We start from the raw sequence: 17,155 nt of genomic DNA on the forward strand, positions 1-17,155 counted from the left end.
TTAAGACATTTTAATTAATCAAAGATTGAATCAGCAACTCAGAAAAAGCCATCTTGAAAATTTATTATGTTATCTTGACAGCGTGTCATTTACGGCGCAGAAAATTACCAAAGCCAGAGCAGAGGATAAGGACTCACCTATAGGTATGCAAATATTTCTAGGAATTCAAGCTTTTTAGCCTTCAGAGACTGCAGTTTACTTTTAGCCTAACTCATTTTCCAAAAACATTCAAAACGTAGATAAATTCCTCTACCAGCTATTTTATCATATTTTATATACTGCTGAATATACTTACCGCTTTCTCCAATGTTGGATTTTTCAGGTTGACATAAAAGAACATGAAAGAAATGTCATCGCTTTAAAAATGGTCTTTTTAATAAAGACTGAAAAACCTTTTTATGATATGTTAGTTTGGTTGTGCTGGATCACTAGATTCAGTTTTGGGTTGTGACTTATATTTATTTGAACTGACGTGTCTTTTCACTGTAGTTCAGAGAAAAATGAGCCAGCCCATGTGAGTGGAAAAAAATTGCAAATCAAGGATAGTAAAACTGGCTTTATGACTTTTTATGGAAAACAAACATTTCTATGAGTAAGACGATATTTTTGTTGAAATGTTTTAGTTTTTAGTGTAAGAGGGGGAGGAAATCTCTCTTCTCCACTCCAGCCGATTCCATTTTGCTTTTGTTTTTTGGCAATCAAAGAAAATACTCTCTTCCAGAGCTATACATAAGTTTACATGGTCCTTTGTACAAGCAGGTGTTTATCCTTGTGCATTGTCTGCCACCAATTTCGGTCTTTATGGTACTTTGCTGTACAAAAAAGGAATGTTGCAGAGTAACTAAATTGGAGACTCCAAACACTTCAGCTTGCTGTGCGGTTATGCCCTGCTCTTCCCTTGGACTGACAGCTCTAAAAGAGAGGCAAACACGGGAGAAAATACTGAGATTTCTAAGTGTTCGAGGGAGCATTTTAACTGGACTGGACTGTTTGGTGGCTCTAAAACTCCTTCTTCAGGCAGAGATGCAACAGTGCCAGGTAGGACAGCCCATGAGCCCACTTATTTTCACTTAATGAATAGAAGATATACATTTAGTTGTTAGTGATGGTAAGGGAGGTCATTTGTAACCCAAATGGATGGTTCTTTCAGGGCTTAGGGTTGACATCAACCTAGGTCAACGGGGGCAGTTCCTACTTACACGCATAAACATTGATGCCCTTTAACTAAGTGAAAAAACCATTATATTGCAAAGAAATAGGGAAGAGGGACAGGGCTAATTAATTTCAGTCAACCCTGATCAAAGATACCTGTGTATTGTTGCAAGCTCCCCTGTCAGAGCGCTGTCTGATGGGGAGCGGGGGTGCTCCCCTGTCAGACCTCCTGCTGCCCTCCTCTGCGAGGCAGCACGCTGGGAGGGTGCTGGAGGCAGAAGGAAGGTGGGTGGTCACCCAAAGCACCCGCAAGGCTCAGCAAACCGGCAAGGGCACGGCATCCTTTTCTGCTGTGCCAGGCTGCTGCCGGGGGAGAGGAGCCGCGGGTCCCGCTGGCAGGGGCACACTTCCCCCGGCAGCCACCAAGTTTGTTTATTTGCAGAAAGAATCTGAATGTATATCACCGAATGTGGTCTGAGGGGGCTTTTCCAGGGCGAGGGATTTACTCAAACCTGTTTTCTAGCTGGGGTTTTCAATGGTTTGGACTATGTTTCCTTAACAAAGATATATGCTGGGATTAAAGGATCTTGAGTTAACCTCCCCAGCTTATTTAAAATGCACTCTTTGTAAAATACACATCAAAAGTGTCATGAACTCTCTTTCACTCTGGGTGGCATGGAGGGTGGAGAAATGTTATAAACAAAGTAATACAGGCTAAATTGTAATCTAAGAGGCAACCTTTTTTTCCTATAGAAGGCAGCTGAACCAAAAATGCACTCCCTAGTTGCAGAACCGTGCTAAGGAGGATAATGTCTTATTATTATCATCCCTTTATTGCTATGCTGCTTCAAATCAGTGTTCTGTACCCTTCTGGGAAAACAGGTTGGACATAAATATACTTTATGTGCAACTGAGGTTTGCTGAGCGCTGCTGTTTGCTTCAGTGAGAGGAAGTTGCAGGTGGCTCGCAGGTTGGCAAGTATGCTGTGTTTAACACTGCTCAGCTTCTGTAGTTTGGCCTTTGGGGCTAGGGATTCACTAACATCTATTTACCTTATGGCAGTTCCCAAGACACTCCCTTAAATACCAGCCGCTGGTTGTGCTTTCCTACACTTGTCAAATAACAGATTTGGAACAAATTGCGTAGAATTACAAGTGGCACAAATGCAATGCATAATTATCTACCTAGTTACCAGAAGACAATGATAATTATGTTTTTATTTTAAATCACACAGTGGAGATGGCTGCATTTCTTATAGTTGTAGTGTTGCTATGACCATAATAACACTTTAGGCTTCTAGTTCAGAAATGTGGTTTAACCTTTTTTCTATTTTTTTTTTTTTCTCCTGGAGAAAATTATAGCCTAAGAAGCAGAAGGCAAGTAAACACCGTACTTTACACATTGGTACTTGCATGACAACAGGACACAGAGCAACAATTGCATATAATGGAATATATATTTGCATATTTGAATCAAAGTCTTTGTAGGACGGGGGGAGGTTTCAACCTAAGGTGTGGGGAATTAGTCCTGTAACAATATCAGAATTTGTGTTTAAATATCCTATGTAGTCCATGCGCTGAAACGAACTTCTTGCCATGATTTCAAATGGCAATGTTTGCATATTGAATACTCAGCAGTATTTTAGGGAAAGAACGGGTACAATATGGTAACTGCAGCTGTGAGAGGGAAGGACATGAGCTGTCAGTTGGCCCAGCTAGCCCTTATGGCAAAGATGTCAAACTGTGCTGCCTCTCGCCCTTTACACATGTCACTCTATCTACTGTTGCTGTTTATTTGTTGCAATTTTGGTCAGAGCTTTGGGACCTTCATCCCACCTGTTCCTTTTCTCAGTGCATCAGATGCGCTGTTGCATCTGTGGCCGTGTAATTTGTTCCTGTCTGCTCAGTGCCGCTCTCCAGTCGTGGGCACAGTTTACCGGCCAAGAAGTCACCGGCAAGAGCAGAAGCCATATGGAATCAAACTCGTGTGTTTTTCTACTTCATAACCACGTTTAGCTGAAATACTTTCCGCAGCCTGATGTTAACGAGGCCCTGATGCTGGGATGGGCTGGGGTGGCTGCTAGGGCAGAATTGTCAGAACACAAAATATTTTTGTTCCCCACCAAATAGCTGATAGAAACGTTCTGGTCCCAGGGAAAGAAATGAAATGAAATGAGGAACGAAAATGATCTTCTGTCTGAATGACTGAAGGGGAATGATCATGTGGGTAGGGGGAGCCCCAACCCAAAGTATTGTGTGTGCCCCCTCCCCAGGCACGTACACACGCAACATGTTCACAAGTTAATATCAAGTAACGAATAATCAAGTAAGATACTGCGAATAATGATGCTCTTTCAGAACCTCAACAGCAAAGTTGCACATGGGATTAAGACTTATTTTCTCCCATAAGGTCACCACCCCTGTTGTGAAATGATGTTTTGAATTGAGAGGCTAATGATTCCCTGCAGCTTACTTGGGTGACCGTGTCGTCACTCTGAGCTATATAATTTTTTATAATTTTTCCATCCGTTTCCCCTGTTCAAGGCCTGAATCTTTCCTCTGTGTTAGAAATAGGTTTTCTGTTTACTCTATAACTCTGACTTGGTGGGGATGTTACACAACCCGTGTAACTCTTTGTAACTCTATAAGGTCACATTTTATTAAGTAAGTGCACTCACTCCTTTGCCATCTGCGAGTGATGAACACCTGCATTAGGAGAGCACCAAATTCTTTCAAAATATTCTTGAATAGACTTGTGAATAGAAGTATCTCCTACATCTCAAGACATGCGAAAACAATAGTCCCACAGAGTCAAAAGCACTGTATTATGAAATTTAAACGTGTTTTGCTTACATGGGTCTTAGGATAAATCCTTTCTTTCTTTCAGCTGTGAAATCCCTCTTTCAATCCTTCAAATAACCTGTCTGAAAGAAATCATTCCAGCAGAGCCATTACAATTAATTCTATTATGTAAACCTGTAGTTTCAGATTTTCATTAAACTGACAAATGGTTCCTCAGAGTAATTTTCTAAATTACAAAATACATCTTGGCTGTTTTAAAAGGCCTGTTATCACACACTATCCTGTAACATAGGACTATATTAGCGGGATGAAACTTAGCCCTCAGCCAGGATTTTTAAGGAGCTATGCTAGGTGCCGTTGTCCATCTGTAGGCATGTAAAAAGAAAGCCTACTTTTAAATTACTTAGTATCCAAGAGAGTTGATTGGTATACACGATTTTAGGGAAAAAAGTTTCTATCAAGACACTAGGAAAATACAAGCGTTTGGAGCAAAAAAAAAAATTGTGGCTCAAATTGCTAGGTAACGGTAATGACATTAGAAAATAGGGTTTGTGTCAGTCTTTTCTGTCTGTCCTAAGCACATCTTCCCCTCCAATGAAGCTCCTGATTTGTCTGGGACAGCGCTAAGGTAAACTCGGCGTCATGGGTCTTGGTGGAAGCTCCCAGAAGCGGCAGAGGTGCCGTTACACAGGCAGGCATGGGAATTTAGCTGAACGGTCCCCTAAAGAAATCAATAATCAGATCATTTCAAAAGAACCTCTCAACAAAACCTTGGGTAAAATGACAGATTACTTACAACATCGGTTTAAAGCATTGATGCTGATAATTAAGAATAACAGACAAAGAGTATTAAGTAAAGGAGAGCAAATATCTAGCCAGTCATTAAAAGAATGGAATTTTTCTAATCCTCTTACAAAGATGCTGTTTTGGGTCACAGTCCCTTTCTGCATAAAGCAGCCACACCGCATTTTTAAGTGAATGAAGAGCTGAGAGCCATAGCCCAGACCCTCAAAACTACTTTAAACAGACAACTCCCACTGAGAGACAGGCATTTAAATTAATCTGGGGACTTGGGCCCATGAGATGAATAAAGAGTTTAGTTCACACTGTCTTGCATAGTAAATAATTATGTAGCCAAATTAATTTGATATACCAGAAATTTACTAATGCTTTATTGGTTGGAATTCCTTGTATTCTGTACCACACATGTTTTATCTCAGGGTTAAGAAATGCTGAGAAGTGCTTTTTATTAGGTTAAACTGGCAGATTTTATTTCATACAGAGCCACATTTATAGACAACATCTGGTCTTTACATTTACTCTCTTTTTTGCTCACCAATGATTGTTTGTTCCTGGGAAAAGGGTATGCGATTGTTTCTATCTGCCTCATAAGTAACTTTGAATGTGCAAAATAAAGTCAAACTTACGGTTTTATTTCTTAGGTACTTGTGTGAATCCCACTCAAGCCTCACGGTCTACTTGTGCTATTCTTATCATTAGTAAGTACTCTTAATTGCAATTGTCTTCCTTTGAGTCCTTTTGACCCCTTGTAGGATCTGTGAGGCACTAAGGTCCAGTAGAAGATCCTTCAATACTAATCTCAAATCTTATCCAATTAGGCCCCCTTGGAAGACATTGTTTAATGAGTTGGAAGGACCTCAAATTCTACTTCTAGCCTATCAAACCCAATAACAACTCCCTAAGCTGCATAATTAACCTTCCCCTTGCCAACTTCTTCCACACTTGCCTTCACGTCACCTTGTTCAAAGTCTCTGTCCAAAATGTCTTTATCACCCTGTTTATTGCTCGAGTCTGAAGGGAGAAGTCTCTTCTTCTGCAAGGTCTATGAACTTGACTGTACCAGCCAGCACAGTGAAGTAACTGAGTAGATGGCACTGTACCTCTCTTTTTCAGTATCTCATTTTCTTGCTCTTGCAAACATAGCATGTATGAACAGCAAGGTCCAAATACTCCTGTCTTTAAGCTGCATACAAACTGATAGCAGACCTTGCGGGATCCTTACCAAGAGAAATGGAATTGAGCAAGTCCATGGAAATTGAAGTGAGACTTAATTTGCTGGAGTTAGTACAATGAGAATTGTAAAAATACACTCACCCTTCACACCCCCCCCCAGTTTTATTCAACGGTTTCGTGCTAAAAAGTTGATGGGTCAATTTTTTTTCCTCAATAATTATTTTTTCTTCCCTAAAATTAGTACCCTGTGTTGAATTAAGGAGTAAACAAGAGGCTGGCCCTTTTCAGCGTGAAGAATAGGAGAGAAAGGAGTGAGTTGATTCTGATTTTACACACCACAATTACTTACGACTCTTGTGAGCTAAATCCCACCCTGTAGCATATTGCATCTCCAGGAAAAGAGAAGGGAAAAGGAGGTTTTGATTTGAATAAAGCTAGTTTGTGCCACATAACAGCACCGTCAGAGGGATGTGGCTTTAAATACTAAACTGCTCTGACAGAGGGACTATATTATACCCTATAGGTACATAATTTTTCTTTGTAACTGGCTGCTTTTTGGCCCAGAGTTCAGCACAATAATGTATTTAATGCCCCTACACCATCGGCCTATTTCCTGAATTAGTTTTTGTATTAAAATAGGAGATATTCTTAGTTATTTAATTTTGGCCTTTACTTCTCCACCTCCTCCTCCTCCTCTTTCTTTTATTTAGACACTAGCTAATGCAATAATGACTCGGGTGATAATTTAGGACTGGGTTAGTGATGCTAAGTTTCCCACGCCACCTCTAGCTACAGTTATAACTTCAGACCAAGTTACAGTACATCATCAGTTACGCAACGTAGCAGGGTAGCAGACTCAGGCTGCAAATAATAATATGATTCGAGATCCCTTGAACCCTCTGTAATTGCTTCTATTAATAGATGACCTGGTGCTTAATTAGCGAGTCGTTTAGAATCAGCACATACAGTAAGTTACATTTCATGTAAGATACTCATCTAAGAGTCTGTTAGAAAGATATTTTTCTTCTTTTTGAAAAAAAAAAATAATCTGTGGGATTTATTTAATCAGCTATTGATTGGCAGTTAGTTCTGGGGAGGCTGTGGAGATAACTGTGGTGCACAAAGTGCCACAGCCTTTGAAAAACCAAAGTATATTTTTCTCATGAAGCGATAACTTTGATGTCATAATTATGATCATTTAACTAGCAGTGGACAGCGGGGAGAAGCCAGGTTCCAGCTGTGCCTGCAAGCTGGTGCTGATGCGTACCTACCAGCTGCACAGCAATGAAGTTTACAAACGCTTTCTGTCACTGTTGCACAGACCTTGCTCCAAGGTCCTTCAGGGTCCCCAGCGACGTGGCTCCTGCTGCTATTCAAAAAAGATGCAAGTATTAACAAAGTGAATGACCAAACTAATTGCCTAGAGCCCTTAAAAATGTTGCCAAATCCAGCAGTGTTTAGCAAATGCTCAGCATCCTTAGGCATCTTCATTTTCTTGTCTCCTGAGGTTAACTCTCAGAGGTGTGAAGTTTTAATTTTTTCTGCTTTGAGATGCTAATGAATTATAATACATAATCTGACAATGATTTATCTTTAAAAGTCTGTAATTCCCACATTAAAATGTTCTATTCAGGGTGGTGGTGGGGAAAGTCCACTCTCTGAACTGCCTGCACTAAGCCCCATAGCACTTGATGATCCTCTGGTAGTGCTGCTCTGTGAAAGCGTCTGGAGTCTCAGGGGATTACTGGAGTGGTTTGAGACTCATCAGAAACGTCCCTCTAGCTCAAGCATAGTTTATGCTGCACTAGCCTTTAAACATGATGCTATCTAGTTACACAGACGGTCGGGTGTGCTGGAAACCCCAGAACAGAGCGGCTCCTGTCACCTGGCCCCGGCAGGCAGTGGGGAAAAATCTTCACTTCAGCAATTTCGGCCTCTGAACTCAGCCAGTGATTAGAAAACTAAATTTTGCCAAACACTGGAATTAAAATCACAAAGCCATAGAAGCCAAGTTTCTCTGAAATAAGTAGACCTGCCAGAAAGATATGACTTGGAAAAGTAGACTGGAAGCACATGCTGTTCTTTGGTTCTGCTCTGGGTTTTTTGGTTGGGTGTTTGGTTTTTTTAAAATTCTTTCTTTTTCCAGGGCAAACAATGCAAATTGTTTATATCATGAGTATATAATACACATTAACTTTGTAGTCTTTTATATAAAATGTTAGTGTGGTATTGTGGGAATATTTTTGCACAATTTTCATCATTGCCAGAATACATCAAAAAATAATTTTCTTTTAGATTTGAAGTAATAAGTCCAATGTGTATATGATATACTGGTCCTCCATCTAAACTCAGCGTGTGTGTTTGGATGCCGTGTGTTAGAGATGCTGCTTTGTGACTAGAGCTTCACGTAGGGCAGTATCTTAAGAGTCTGAGAAGACTGCACAGCACAGTTCAGCAAGGCTTTACTTTATTCAAATTCAAGTTCGAATTTTAAAATGGTTTTGATTAGCTCCTGATGCTTTTAGATACTCTTGCGAATCAATAGATGCGGTGTAACTTTAGAAAAGACTCAAAGAATCTTAGCTGTTTTGTCAGTTTTTATATTGTGTCTTGATTTGGTCCCTGATTTCAGAGAGACGTGTCTAGGCCAGTAGTCAGAAAACCGGTATTGTTCAAGCAGTCGAGGCTATGGTTTTGGATCTCGAGGATCTGGTTAAATATCCTAAAGAATAACTTAACTGGACCTGCTATGATGCTAAGGCCAACAGCTTAATCCCTGAAAGTACAGGTACTTGCACTGTAGTTAGGGAGAAAATGAAGAAATCGTTTTGGATTTGGAATACCGTGTTCTCAGTCAGGTGCAAAACAGAATAGGAAGAAAAAGGATCTATGTCTGTGCAAACTCCTCTCCCCACAAAAGCTCACGCACACGTTGTGTAGTGAGTGTCAAGTAGGTCTCGGCTCCAGCATTGCAGTTTTGCTCACCTATGGGTTGGTTGTTGCATTTTTCCATTTATTTCACTTTATATTGTTTCTTGCGGAGAGGCCACCATTACAGGCCAAACCTGAGTACTGGAGTTATGAAAAAGAAAAAAGTCACCCTGATGGAGAATAGATAGTGACAAAGGCTTTATTCTCCTGTCCAGACCATCAGCTGAGAGGGACCTGCTATCAGCGGTAACTGAGCCTTGAATCGCACGTTTTCAATGCTGCAGGCGGGAGATGGTCTTGAGTTACAAAGCTAAGTCTCACATCAATTAAAGTCTGTGTGCACAGCAGCTGCATTCAGAAAGGTGGAAGAGATTTAATCTTCACCTTTCACCTTGGGTCAAAATACAAGGTTACCAAGACAGACTGTTATTAAAAATGGATTGTTTCTGCCAACTTAATGTTAGAAGTTTGCAGTTATTACAAAAGCACTTTATTACTTTCTCCCTTTGTTAAGGAAACTTGCTGTTAAATAGCAAGGAAGTAATAAAAGAGTTGAAAGGAACAAATAAATATTTATGCCAGGCTTCCAAAGTCTGTAGCAGATTCAGTCTTTCTTCTTGATAAAAATTAGAGAATTATTCTCTGTGTATCTCATTGGTGAGTAGGTGAATTATCCTGATTGAGCATAAAGAGAGGCTCCCAGGACCAAACGCTGAACGTGTACTTAGCTTGAAGAGACATACAGTTGGAACAAGTTTTTATTTTAGTACAAATATTCATTTAAGAATCAAATTCTATGTGAAGTACTAACTTCTTTGCTACACTTCAGAAACTGCGTGTCCAAATTCGGCTCATCGCTGGTCTCTGGGCATCTTCCGTTGTTTTTTAGAGGAAGCTGAGTAAAGCCCTAAGGGGGACATGTTGCTCATCTGTGTTCCGAGAATGCACTAAAGATAAACAGGGTATGATTGATCACATTGGTATCTATCTCACTGCCTTTTAGATGTTGTTTGTGATTTGAATTTGAGGCCAAACATCTTATTGTTCAAATAAGTAAATTTCTATAGTCTTTATGTCTCTTTTTGCGCCTAAATTAAGAAATTTCCGTATAGAGATACATACAGGTATTTTCTGTGGTTTTATACAGCCTGTTTTCCAAAGTTTTGTGGAGAAATATTTAACTGCAAGAATATGTATGTATTTTAAAGATGAGGTCAAAACCTGTGTTTCATATGGGTAAAGGTCTGCCACAACTAAAGTCAATGGCATCTTTGTCATTGACTTGGAAGGGTATGAATGAACTGCCTGTGAAAAAGGGAAATTCTTACTGTCATTAATTTACAGAAATTTTGTCGTTCCAGTTTTACATCATTAACCTCAGGTAGAGTAAAGCTGTCATAACAGAATAGAAAAAGCAAGCTATGCTGGTAGCAACTCTTAGCCTTTAAGGATAATGTTTTGAAAGACAACTCAGCCAAGGAAGTTGAATTTAGGGAAGGAATTTTCATCTGACGTAGGAGTCAAATATACAAGTTGGTGTGTGTCTATGCTGGGTTTAGGGACACTCACACTGTGATTGTGTGCCTTTGAAAAAGTGATCCTGACTATGCATTTGTCCTCTATGCTAAGAGTGTATATTTCATGACATGTGTGCGTTGTTTGAGTTATAACTGAATATGACTTTTTAATATATTCCAGATATGTTAAGCAACAACTGAAGAAGTATGTGGAGCATGTTCTAGTTTTTGTTCTGAAACACATGTATTTTATTTATAATGTGGAAACTATACAGTCATCACAATAGTTACACTCTGACATTTAGCTTTTTTATTAAAAAACAATACCTTTATTAAAATTGCAGTAGTATTTTTAATTAATGTCCTGTTTAAACAATCATCTTAGTCTGTTTAGAGTTTGAATGAAACAGAGTGATGATGATCACTTGCACATTAAAAAAGGTTCTGTTCAGTTGTTCCAGGTCTGGGATAAGTAATAGAGGGCTTAGATCCCTTGAGTCATGTGATGACTTTCATTCAAAAAAGACAGAGATGTTACGGATGTATGGTGTCTAAATGAAGGTTAAAAAAAATGAACTGAATGTAACCGTCAAAGTCCCTTCCTGAGTCTGCTGAAAGCCTAAAATAGTAGCTCAGAGATGTATGAACCAACCTCTATCACATCCAATTTGGTGTAAGAATTCTGCAAAAATTTTTTCTGCAAGAGAGCAATGCACCCCCAGGTTTGAGGTGTCCAAGGGTATAAATAACAGTAGGCATTGCTGCATCCTTAGGAGAAAGGAGGCATAGTAATTTCCCAGTCCGTTGTTGACACGAAAGGGAAAATGTATGTGTAGTTACTATGCAGTAGTCTCTCTACAGTGGTCTGCAAGTAACAGAGTTCAAAATCTAGTACAGAGAAGAAAAAAGAAAGGGAAAAAGAAAAAGAGAAGAAGGAAGGAGAAGGGGAAAAGTGAAGGGAGAGGACAAGGGAGAAATTGCCTTGCAGGTTATAACATAAAAAAGCAGTCACTCTACTTTCCAAAACTCCACTTTTTGCTTATGCCGTGCTGTTGCATTCAGCTCGCAAAGCAGAAGGGGAAGCCCATTCCTGAAGACGCAAAGGTCTCAATTTTGCAGCGACTTCCACTCAGAGACCTCCTGACCTCCCGACTTTGGCACAGCTCTGCCGTACACCTCTCTCCATATGCTTCCTCTTGGCTTCACACAGGTACCAGGATCGCTTGCACGCAGCCTTGTATAGGGCTGTTTCCCAAGTCACCTGAAATAATATTGGCAGTACAAAATATAAACACATCGCTGTGTACCACCTTATTAAACACAGATGTGGCTCTTGCGAGGGCCTTGTTATCTAGAGGTGCCTTACCCTCATTTGCCTGGGTACCAGTCTCCTACAAAGAGCTCTCTGTTGTACTGCGTTCATGCAGTGGTGACAAAACCAGCCGCAGCCTCAGGTAGGGGCTGCACGGGTAGAGGGCAGAGGTGTTCCTCCAGTCCTGACCTCCTCAGGAGTTAAGGTCATAAGGCCAGATTATATATTTTTGTTGTTGTTTGTGCATAAAGTATGTTAAGCACCAGACTTTGGAAGCCCATAATGTTTTGACAACTTCATCACCAAAATCTGAAATGCTTTATAAATAACACTTGAAAATATACCGTTGCTACCTGCTAATTCGCTAATCTAGGAAGCCAAGGGTATTGCATACCAGAATGTCAGAACTACTGTCAGAAATGCATGCAGCTGATGCTTTCCTGGGTTTGAATAGAATTTATTTGGTATTACTTTGTTTTTAAGTGTTTCATCATCTGTCATTGTCTAATTTACTTCTGGTGAGGCACTTCATAAAAACTGGTCTAGTCTGATCAAATTTTTCCGTCCTTACAGTTTTTATACAAATTTGCTAGTTTAGAATAGACTTCTACCAGGACTTTTCTGCTTCAGGACAGAACTTCTGCCAAAAATAGCCTTAGAGATGGAGATTTGAGTGGTCCTTTGTTCAAAAATGTTCCCTGGGCTGAGGGGAATTCAGTCACAAGCCTTTAGTCCAAATCAGACATATTGAGAGCTCCGACCACCAGGCTTTTAACTGGAACTGCATGGGTCTTTCCCGAGGTTTTGGTTTTTTGCATAAAACTTCAGAAAGCCCTGTTTTTCATCCCAACAGGGAACAGGAAAAGATTTTGCTTGAAAGCTGAAAAAGTTTCATGGTACAGAAACACCATTTCATATCCATATGTAATCCAGGATTGAGTTTGTCAGTGCAGTCTGTATTTTGTCTTTGATCTCTGAAAGAGAAAGGCAGCCCATGAAAATGCTGCTGAACTAAAAGAACATAAACAGGCTTAAAATACCACATTCTGATAGAGGGTAAAATCACATTCTGATGAAGTGCATCCCACCAAATCCAAAGCCTAGTGAATTTAGTAGAGAGAATTATAGTGCAGTAAAGGAACAATTACAAAGCTCTGAAATTTGATTTTGCTCTTTATCTAACCCTTATCTGAATTTCTTTCCTGACTTTCTAGTCTCATTATCTGATCTTTGGCATTTTGTTTTCCCAGAAGTACGGCAGAACAAATCATTTCTTGGCAAAGAACATTCACATCCAGCAGATTTCTCTGGAGAGATTCTTTAATTTGATGAACACCTCAGATGTATCTTAGTTGATTCTTGCTTAGTAATAGATCGGCAGAGAGACAAAAAACGCTTTGCCTCTCCCCGAGTCCTGGAGAAGTGTGTGCCAACCATATTCCTTGCCCCACCTGCAAGGCAGCTTTGAGGGCTCTCATCTTTTATGAAATCGATGAGAGCTTTGTTGCCTGGCTGCCCTTGGCATGCAGGGCCCTGGAGCAGGAGACTGCTATACCACTGTAAAACCTGGTGTGATCGGAGCATTTTCAGCACATGTTGACAAATTCAGATAAGCCCAAATGCCTCCCTCAGCTGATCCTTAATGAACCCTATAGGAAGAGATGTACCAATATGGAAAATAAGTTGTATGTATCTTAGCATGGATCTATTGCCACCAGAACGTAAGAAAAGTATGGCATAATTATTAAAAAAAGCCATAAGACACACACTGAAGGTCCTACTGGCTCAGCGAGGAGCAATGGGGCTTCGAGTGACCCGAGATGGCTTAGTCATTATCTGACTTTTACTCTGATTTTATTCATGGAAAACTTGTTTTCCTCTCTGTGCACTACAAATAACCAGTCCCCTAACATTAAGTAATGAAATTCAAATGTACTGAGTTAATCACTGGAAAAGTGCTTCGTCTGAAAACTCCATGGGGGATCACATTTCAGAACACAAATGTCCTTGTACAGTGTGTGTTTCCTCTTTGGTTCACAGGTTTGCTCATGCAGAGATTTGGAGTAATATTGAATTACTGCCTGAAGCCATGCCTGACTATCTTTTTCATTAATTACCTTCCATGGCTTTGGGACAGATTAACTGATAAATATATGAATCCCTAGCGTAGTAACCTTTACCGTGTACTTAGAATAACTGATAGGCATGTAATCTCAGAATCTGTGAAAAAACTTTTTGCTTTCTTCCTATAGATTACTACTGTGCTCTTGCTATCAGAGTTGCCTGTCCACGCTGCTGAATTGTCTTTGCTAAAAGATGCTGCGAAACCAACCACTACAGCAGACTTCTACAACAGTTCAAAAGGAAGATTGGTATGGCTTTTCAGAAGAGACATTTGTTTCTTTTTTTGAGATGTTAGTATTAAAGATGAGTGAAACTACGTAATGCCCTGTCTTATCTTTTCGGGGCAACAGATGCTTCAGAGTAGTCTAAGAAATGCAAATCAAACAACCATTTTTCTGTTGTTTTGGATGTTTTTTTTCCTGTTTTGTTTTGTTTTTTGTTTTTTTCCTCTAGCAAAATGTCTCAGAAACTGGTCATTCTGGAAGGGTAATCACACTGTCTTAAAAAAAAAAAAAAAGCCCAGTTTCTGTTGCAGCTGGGTTTTATGTTTCTCTAACCTGCCCTTCAGCAAACTATCTGTTGCAAGTTATTTGACCAGTGTACCTCCTTCTTCTCTGCAGAAAGATTACTCAGATTTTTAAAATGTATCAATTCATTGGAAAGCACTTCAGATACTTGTTCTGTGTGAGGGGAGCTGTTGTCTTTTTTGCTTTAAATTGTTCTTGTGGGTATTCTTACTGCATAATCCAGCTACTGATCTAGTTAGGCCACATTACAGAACAGCAGCCTTGGTGGGGTTGTTTGAAAATTCCCACATGTAATCTCAAATGCTTTACTTTAGGTCATCATTGCATGTCAAAAGAATCACTTGACCACAGCCTGAAGAAATCGAATAAAGCTAGATATCAGTGTTGTAAAACATATATACAGAGTGAACTGAATTAATGTGCTTGTATACTTGTTTCTAAGGCTTTTGCATTGATGTATGTAATCAATTATTAATAATATGTGATAAGACCATCTATTTACCAGGAAGTGATCTCAGGTGAACAAATCTTTTCACTAATGCCATCATAGCAGGTCAGTTTATCTATTCCCATTCACAGGATTGGATCCGAGTTGGTTATCTATCCCTTTATCAGTTCCCCTGATAACCCCAATTTCCACACTCACGGCACACTCTCACATGTGCATTATCTTTTTTACAATTACTTTTGGCATGTGTAATCAAAAGGATGTTTTGGAAGAGCAAGAAAGAATATGAAAGGCAGTCCAGGTGGTGCTAGTGGAGGAAGAGGGAGTTGCAGAACATTTTATTCCTCTGGTAAAGCAATGCTTGAATGAGTCACAGTATCGCATACAAATAGGTAATGGTGCAAATATAGATATGCAGCAGAAGATTCTAGAGCAAGATTCATGGATGGGTCAAGGATGGGATTTTTGAATATAGTTCCTATTGATACATTAAAAATTGTTTTTGAGCCCCAAGTCATGACGGATGAGATCTAAACCTAAGGTTTGCCTTTATATTTCTCCTCTTTTCCCATGTAATCATGTAATCTCTTTCTGTTACTCCCATATAGTTTAACTAAAGTTTTTATGACTGAGAAAGCGGGGCACTACTTGGTTAAAAACATTAAAATTCCAGTCCTAATAAATAAATCTGTCGATGGAAAAGTATACTGGAAGAACAGAGAAAGCCAATTACATTTTCAAAGCTTTAAATATGAAAGAGAACTGTGGGGATAGTAGAGCAATTGAAGCCTTTTTGATTTGTTAATCAACTTTGACACTGCTATGGAATTTCCTTCAGTAGAAGGTATTTAGAAAATTACCAACAAGGCTACGTATGCCCAAAAATATATGGGAGCAGCATTGCTAAACTGTAGTTCCTTAGGGTGAAGAGAGCCTTGGCTTGCATGCCCAAGCAAGCAAGACAGTTTTATAGCAACCTCGATCCTCCTGAGCCTGAGCACTCCTATTGCTAAGCATCCATATAATTTATGCCTATAGGACTGCAATTCCTCAGAGTAATTTTTCTTCCATCTGTTCGGCTTGAATGGAGAACATTTGTTAAACGGTGTTTGGAGGGATGTTGGCAGTAAAATGCATGCCCACCCCAATGTTAGGCTAGTTAACTGGTCTTTCTAGGCATAAAGCTGACATTGTTAGATGGCACAGAGCTTGAACAAGCACAAATATAAGAGAGCACGTTTTCTTTTCTTATAAACTTGAGTATTCTTTCCCATTGTTCTTCTAAAAAGAGTTAAAATAACTAACTAAATACGCACTTAGAATAATTAGAAGTAGTTGAAGTCCACCTGTCAATTGTATGAAGTTAGATAAAGTCCAGTCTTTGCAGTCTGATACTTTTTCAGATTCAAGAAGGCAAAGCCATGTAAACATTGAAAGTAATTATGTCTCCTTCTCCTCCTCTTCTTCCTTCCCCCCCCCCCTTTTCTTTCTAATGTTAGTTGTTACAGAAAAGAGTCAACTTGAGTTTCAGAGAGCCTGCCAAAAAGCCTCTGGCATTCCCTGGGGGATTGAATTTTACATTCTTCAGCAAACAATGTCTGTCTCCAGAAATGCAAGAGGAAAACACTATTTTTCTTTTTAATCTAATATCAATGTCTAAGCCTAACGGAGCTCTGATTTTTTATTTTCAAGCCTGAGGAACATCTTGTGTTGATGTTAGTATGTGCCTTTTTAAGCTTCATTTTTTATCTTTAAGCAGCTGCTAAAGTGTAAACAAGTTCTTTTTCTTTTCTGTGTCAAAAAAAGGCTCTTAACTTGTCCAAAAAGCTCCATTGCTATTGTGCTTATTGGGCTATGCTAACAGCAGTGAAAGCGCGTTATTGAATGCAGCAAATGTTTGGTTTATTTCAAAGCCTTTCTAAACTATAAATCATTTCTTTCCAGCCTTCTCTTTTTTCTTATTATAGAAAATTAAATCAAATCAGTTAGCCAGGAGATAGTAACATTTGAAGTTATCTCTGATTTTTTTCAAGTACAATAAAGAAGGAATTTCATATTTCTGACAGTGACTTTACATATAAAACTCCTGTATGTTCTAGAATTTCAAAATCGATGTTTCATGAGCATTTTAAAGGAGGCCTGATTTCTCAAAAAGTAGGAAGTACAAAAAATTGTTCCTTTCAAGGTAGGTGCAGCTGAAATCTGACCTTTTTTGATTATTTATACACAGAACATATACATTTATATACAGCACATATACACATTTCCCTCTCCCCGCGTTACCCCAGCTCTCTATTTCCCTACCACACCACAAAGGCTTTCCAAAGACAAAAAAAAAAAAAGGAGAAAAGAGTGATTTTTAAACATTT

At 39.3% G+C, this 17,155-nt stretch overlaps 1 long non-coding RNA gene across 12 annotated transcripts in view; it reads left to right on the plus strand.

Annotated features, from left to right (window-relative positions):
• LOC128907446 (uncharacterized) overlaps positions 1-17,155 on the plus strand; it is a 140,466-nt gene that overhangs the window by 64,274 nt on the left and 59,037 nt on the right. For 9 of the 12 annotated variants that reach the window (XR_008465598.1, XR_008465596.1, XR_008465606.1 and 6 more), the window contains exons 1-2: positions 11,234-11,585; positions 13,940-14,059. The exons of 2 other annotated variants lie outside the window; for them this stretch is intronic. This is a non-coding gene — a long non-coding RNA (uncharacterized LOC128907446). Of the gene's footprint in view, positions 1-11,233; positions 11,586-13,939; positions 14,060-17,155 lie in introns of those variants that run through there. One more of the 12 variants, XR_008465607.1, reaches the window with a different exon arrangement.

This window comes from Rissa tridactyla, chromosome 3, assembly GCF_028500815.1.
Source record: "Rissa tridactyla isolate bRisTri1 chromosome 3, bRisTri1.patW.cur.20221130, whole genome shotgun sequence".
Lineage (NCBI taxonomy): Eukaryota > Metazoa > Chordata > Aves > Charadriiformes > Laridae > Rissa > Rissa tridactyla.